At 36.5% G+C, this 6,000-nt stretch overlaps 1 long non-coding RNA gene across 1 annotated transcript in view; it reads left to right on the forward strand.

Annotated features, from left to right (window-relative positions):
• Positions 1 to 1,873, forward strand: part of LOC119479853 — a 128,030-nt gene extending 126,157 nt beyond the window's left edge. The window contains exon 6 of the long non-coding RNA XR_005204765.1: positions 1,783 to 1,873. This is a non-coding gene — a long non-coding RNA (uncharacterized LOC119479853). The remainder of the gene's footprint in view (positions 1 to 1,782) is intronic.
• Positions 1,874 to 6,000: the final 4,127 nt, after the last annotated feature.

Consider the following 6,000-nt stretch of genomic DNA (forward strand, 5'->3'; position numbering starts at 1 on the left):
TATTATGATATTTCTTTATAACTTTTTTGGACATACTTTACTGACTTTTTACGACATACTATATCATGACTTTTTTTTGTATCAATTTTTACGTCACACTATGCTATGACTTTTTTGATTTTTTCGACATACTATGTATGTATGTATAGTATTTCGCTGACTATACTGTGACTTTTTTTAATCCCTGTTTTCGACATACTATACTATAACTTTTTTATCACTTTATTCAACATACTATAGTAAAACTTTTTTCAGCATACTATACATTGACTTTTTTCGACATACTATACTATCACTTATTTATCACTTTTTTCCGACATACAATAACTTTTTTTTTTAACTTTTTTTTAACATACTATAGTATGACTTTTTTATCACTCTTTTCCAACAGGCTATACTATGACTTTTTTCGACATACTATACCATGACTTTTTTTTCACTTTTTTCGACATACTATACTATTACTTTTTTCACTTTTTTAAAACATACTATACTGTGACTTTTTTCGACATACTATGCAATGACTTTTATCGATATACTATACTATGACTTTTTTTTCACTTTTTTCGACAAACTATACTATGACTTTTTTTCACTTTTTTCGACACACTGTACTAGGATTTTTTTATCACTTCTTTCGACATACTATAGTTTGTCGAAAAAAGTGATAAAAAAGTCCTAGTACAGTGTGTCGAAAAAAGTGATAAAAAGTTATATGTCGAAACAAGTCATAGTTTAGCATGTCAAAAAATTTATTAAAAAGTCATGGTATAGTTCGTCAAAAAAGTGATAAAAAAGTCATAGTATAGCATGTCGAAAAAAGTGAAACAAGTCATTATATAGCATGTAAAAATAATTATAAAAAAGTAATTGTATAGTATGTCGAAAAAGTGAAAAAAGTAGTTTTATAGTATGTCGAAAAAAGTGAAAAAAGTCATAGTAAAGTATGTCGAAAAAAGTCAGTATAGTTTGTCGAAAAAAGTCAGAATATAATATGTCGTAAAAAGTGATAAAAAGTGATAATATAATATGTCAAAACAAGTCATAGTATAGCATGTCAAAATAAATATAAGAAAGTCATAGTGTAGTATGTCAAAAATTGATAAAAAGTCATAATATAATCTGTCAAAAAAAAGTCATAGTATAGTATGTTAAAAAAAGTCATAAAAATGTAATAGTATAGAATGTCAAAAAAATGATAGTATAGTATGTCGAAAAATGTGAAAAAAGTCATACTATAATATGTAAAAAAAAACGATAGTATAGTTTGTTAAAAAAAGTCATAAAAAGTCATACTACAAAAAAAGTGATTGAAAAAGTCATACTTTAACTATTTTATGACTTTTTTTCTACATACTATACTATGACTTTATTGCTTTTTTCAACATACTATATATACTATGACTTTTTTAATGACATTTTAATGACTTTTTTTCAACATACAAGACTACGACTTTTATAGAACTTTTTTCAACATATACGTATATACTATCATTTTTTTGCGACTTTTTTCGACATCCTTTGCATTTTTATGATATTCTTATTACATACTATACTGTGACAATTTTTAGACATTTGTTATGACATTTTTATGGCTTACTATACTATGACTTATTTTTTTTTTACATTTTTATGGCATACTCGGACTGACTTTTTTTAACAACATATTTATGTCATACTGTAACATGAAATGTTTATATAACACTATACTCAAAGTATCAAGACAATATTTTTGAGTTACTGGTGTTTCCTTACTCTGAGTTTGTCCTCTACTTGTCTTAGATCTTGTCTCAGGGGCAGATGAGTTGCTCCTGATGACCCTCCCTGTGGTTTTACAGCTGTTCCTACAGCGTTTTCTTGAGGACAGATGAGTAAAAAAAGACACATTACAGACACAATCAATCAAATATAAAATCATGTCATTTGACTTTTGCAGTTTCCAGCCGTTTACAGATGGTACTGTTTTCAGGTCCACCTCTCCTCACCTTAATGTCCTTCTCTCTATCCAGTCTGCTGCTCCTCCCCCAACACCTTGTGACCAACAAAAAACACAAATGAACTCCTTATATGGGCTGTTATGTAAGCAAGGTATTCTGAAGTTCTGGACATCAAAGATAATGATATTCTCGGGAAGTGTAAATCACTCTGAATGATGACAAGAAGAGGATGCAGCACAAACTGTTGTGCATCATGGGAAATACCTCCCATCCTCTTAACGACCTCCTGGTCAAACAGCGGAGCACTTTCAAGAGACTGATCCAGCTCCACTGTGACAAGGACCGCTACAGGAGGTCCTTACCTCCAGCTGCCATCTGTGTGTCAGGACACGGGGGTCGGGAGGTGAAGTCTCATGCTTTCTTCCTAACGGACCAAGGACCACAACAAATATTCTCACCCTGAACTTATACACCTTTTCACCCCACTCTATATTATCTGACCTATAACTGCACTAAGTTAAGAGGGACATATCAGGCTTATTTACAGGATCATACTTATTTATATTTGGGATTTAGCCTACTTAAGTACAGTACTCGAGTAAATGTAGGCCTACTTAGTAACATTCCACCGTTGTTTAATTGAATACATTTAATAACTGTTATTCCGTCTCTAGATAATACAGTGGTGCAGTAGTCTTTTTCTACTCAATCTAATATTCATTACTAAGAACTGCCACTATTTTTATCATTACAATTCAGAATTAATCTGGAAAGTAAATAACAGTTTTTGTGGTAAATATTTAAGTTTTCCAATGATTAATACATATATAGTACTTTGAATGTAAATAAGGTGCCAGAGTGCATTTAAAAGCATCAAAATAAAGTTTGTTTATCAAAAAGATTTCCACGGACCCCCTACCAAAGCCACAGATCAGAGGGTTTTGAAACTAACATGAAATGTCTTAATATGGATTCAGTCTTGCCTGAGATATAAATAAAGGTATGAGAGTTGGAATGGTGTTTGTATCTCATTCAATTTTTATTTTTATTTACACTTCTTATCTTAGATTTTGTAGCAAATTACATAGAGAATGAATGGAGAACATGGAAATGAGAATAACTTAAAAACTTAAAGAAAAATTTTGCCCCTGATTATTGTTATTGTGGATATATTGATGACGGATATGGAAATACAAGCCCTGCATATCTTGGTTCACCATATGTTGGCAAGCACTGTAATGTTTCTGGTGTTAACATTTTGGCACAATATTAAGAACCTAAGCAAGTGTGCATTTGTACTGTGTGGTGACATAAGGATGGCTACTAAAAACTTGTAAAAACCAGCAGGGAATAATGTGTACATCTGCAGTGTGTAGGATCTGGCGTTATCTAGCAGTGAGATTGCATATTGCAACCAACGGAAGCCTCTACCGTGTGCCAAGCGTGTAGGAGAGCTACAGTGGCTGACGCGAAAATGAGAATGGCCCTCTCTAGAGCCAGTTGTAAGTGTAGCAGGTAATTTGGTGCAGAGCCAGTGCTTAGAGTGTGTGTGTGTGTATGAGGGAAGTGAGTGGTGAAACAAGAGAGAGAGAGAGTGGCGGCGACAAGAGCGAGTTACGTTATCGACTCCAAGCCATTCTGGGCTACTGTAGAAACATGGCGGTGCAACATGGCAGACGCAGTGGAGAGGACCCGCTCCCTATGTAGATATAAACGGCTCATTCTAAGGTATCGGAAACACAACGATTCTTAATTTCAGGTGATTATACAGTAAAGTAAACTTACTTTTTAATATTATATTCCATTTCTGTCAATACATCCCCCTAAATCTTACACACTGTTCCTTTAGGACTCATATGTCAAATCAGATGCAGAAAGATGCTATTTGTCTTTTTACTGTTCGGCTCTCTTTAACTCCCTTGAACAATAAAATTACTAAAGCCACACAAGATTGTGTTTTTATGCTAAGAACTCCAGGTTCCCACAGCCCCGCACCTTTTATGAAGAGGGCTCAAGTGAGATGGGGTTAAAGGGGCCAGGGTGAGAGGGGTGAGGATGTGCATGTAGTGGAGGCACATACATTAGCAGGAAACTTGGTGCATACCCCCTGTGTTATCAACTTTGTTTTGCTTTGTAACTGGAGTAAAAAAGGGGCTAAACATTTATTCTGCTTGGTATCTTAGGGTTAGAACATGTCAAAATTGCTTAAGAGCTGGCAAGCAGACGGTCAGAGAGGCAGCCAGACACACTTTCAATTTAAGTGCAAGTCAAAGTGACAGCACAAAAGGTTGCATTACAAAGCGTTTTCTGTTTCAGGCATGTGTGTCTTTTGCTTAATTTATGGACCTGCTGTTTTAGGGCATTTTAGATTAGTCTGTACTGGATATCTCATTCCATGTCTCACTGTGTGGGGCTCATTAAAACTGCAAACGAGCCGCCTCTGTCGCCCTCTCATTGGCCTAAGGTGCAATAACCGCCAATCAGGCGATTTGGAGCTATTTCAGAATTCAGGTACATTAAACTGGCTTTGCATCAAGTTAATATGCAGGGTCTGTTTGGCGACGCTGGCCCGATAGTGTGATTCATCTCTGATGGCTTTTAGAAAACACCATAAAAATATATTCTGGTAATGACTCTGATGTCGTCAAGAGAGTGGGCTGATGGTGTGGTTAAATGCATGAATGCATGCTTGTATTATTTTCAGTATGTGTTGGATCTATGGTGGCAATTATGCTTTCATTTCCACTCAACTGCACTGTGTGTGGTACTAAGCGTCAACCAAGTCATTAAGTTGGAGTTTGGGCCAAGGAGTAGCTGAGTCCTATGTGTTTGTTTGTGAGTGTTTTTTCTGAGGTTTATGGTCTGTATTTGAATAAGACAGTAGGGTGAGAGCAGAGTTTATTACTTGTGTGTGTGTCTGTGTTCTTGTACTCCTATAGTTGCGAGGACCAATTTAAATCTTAAAATTGAGGACATTTTGACCTTCAAATAGGCTGTTTTTTTTGTTTAGAATTAGAAATAAGTTTAAGTAAATATTAGCGTAAGGATTACAATTAGGCATATACTGTAGTTGTAGTGCGTATTGGCTTTAGGCAATGAACTACATCTATACAAATCCTCTTTAGTATTGTATTACAAACCATGTCTATGTGTATGTTTTGTGCATTTGTGTTGTTTGCAAGAGTGTACATACTGTAAGCATTTGTCTCACATGCAGTTCAATGCAAGCTGATGTCTTTGCACCTGAGAAGGTGACTGTAATCTGTGTACTTGTAGCCAACTGTGCTGCAGCGTGTTTGTGCATATATTTTTGTATCATTTTGCGTACGTGCATGTCAATGTTTCTGTCCTGGCGTGCATTATGTATTCATGTCTCTGTGTATGTGTGTGTACTGTATTGTGTTAGTCCAGCTCCTTGGAGGACGTGACCTGTGTGGGTAAGGACAGTGTTTAGGGAGGCGAATTGGGAGGAGGCCAGCCTTCTCATTAGCAGGGCAGATGTGAGGTCGCTCTGACCAGATTGCTAGCTACTTCCTTAAAAAAACAGCTCACCAATAGCCCGGCGTGAGACCTACGGAGGGGGAGCAGGGGCATGGAAATGTCCTGTGTTCCTGACATATTGTGAGTAGCCACTAGACAGGGGAAAGCCAGCAGTCTTAACTCACCTCAGAGGCCACTGAACTCCGTCTCCCCCCTCTCCCCTCTTCTTCACAACAACATCCTTGTACAAGAACGATGGTCAAAAATAACACAAGCGGAAAACTGCAATGAGCTGCTACTTTATCCCTCCTGGACCCCTCCTGGGACGATTAGCAATCCAAACTGAAAGAGAAAGAGACAGAAGGCGAGGGAGGGGAGTGAAGGTGGGCGAAGGAGAGAGGAAAGGACAGGCATGGAACCAATTTCACCACAATTTTCATCCCTTTAGAGATGCTTGTTCGTGAAATGATGAGGAGGCCATTAGAACAACAGATTAGGTAATTACAAACCGAAAAGCCAAATCATAATCTCTAGTTCCTTTTCTTCTCCTTTTCTCTAATGGCAAAGTCAAGATGGCTGCCAG

Source organism: Sebastes umbrosus, chromosome 2 (genome assembly GCF_015220745.1).
Source record: "Sebastes umbrosus isolate fSebUmb1 chromosome 2, fSebUmb1.pri, whole genome shotgun sequence".
Classification (NCBI taxonomy): domain Eukaryota; kingdom Metazoa; phylum Chordata; class Actinopteri; order Perciformes; family Sebastidae; genus Sebastes; species Sebastes umbrosus.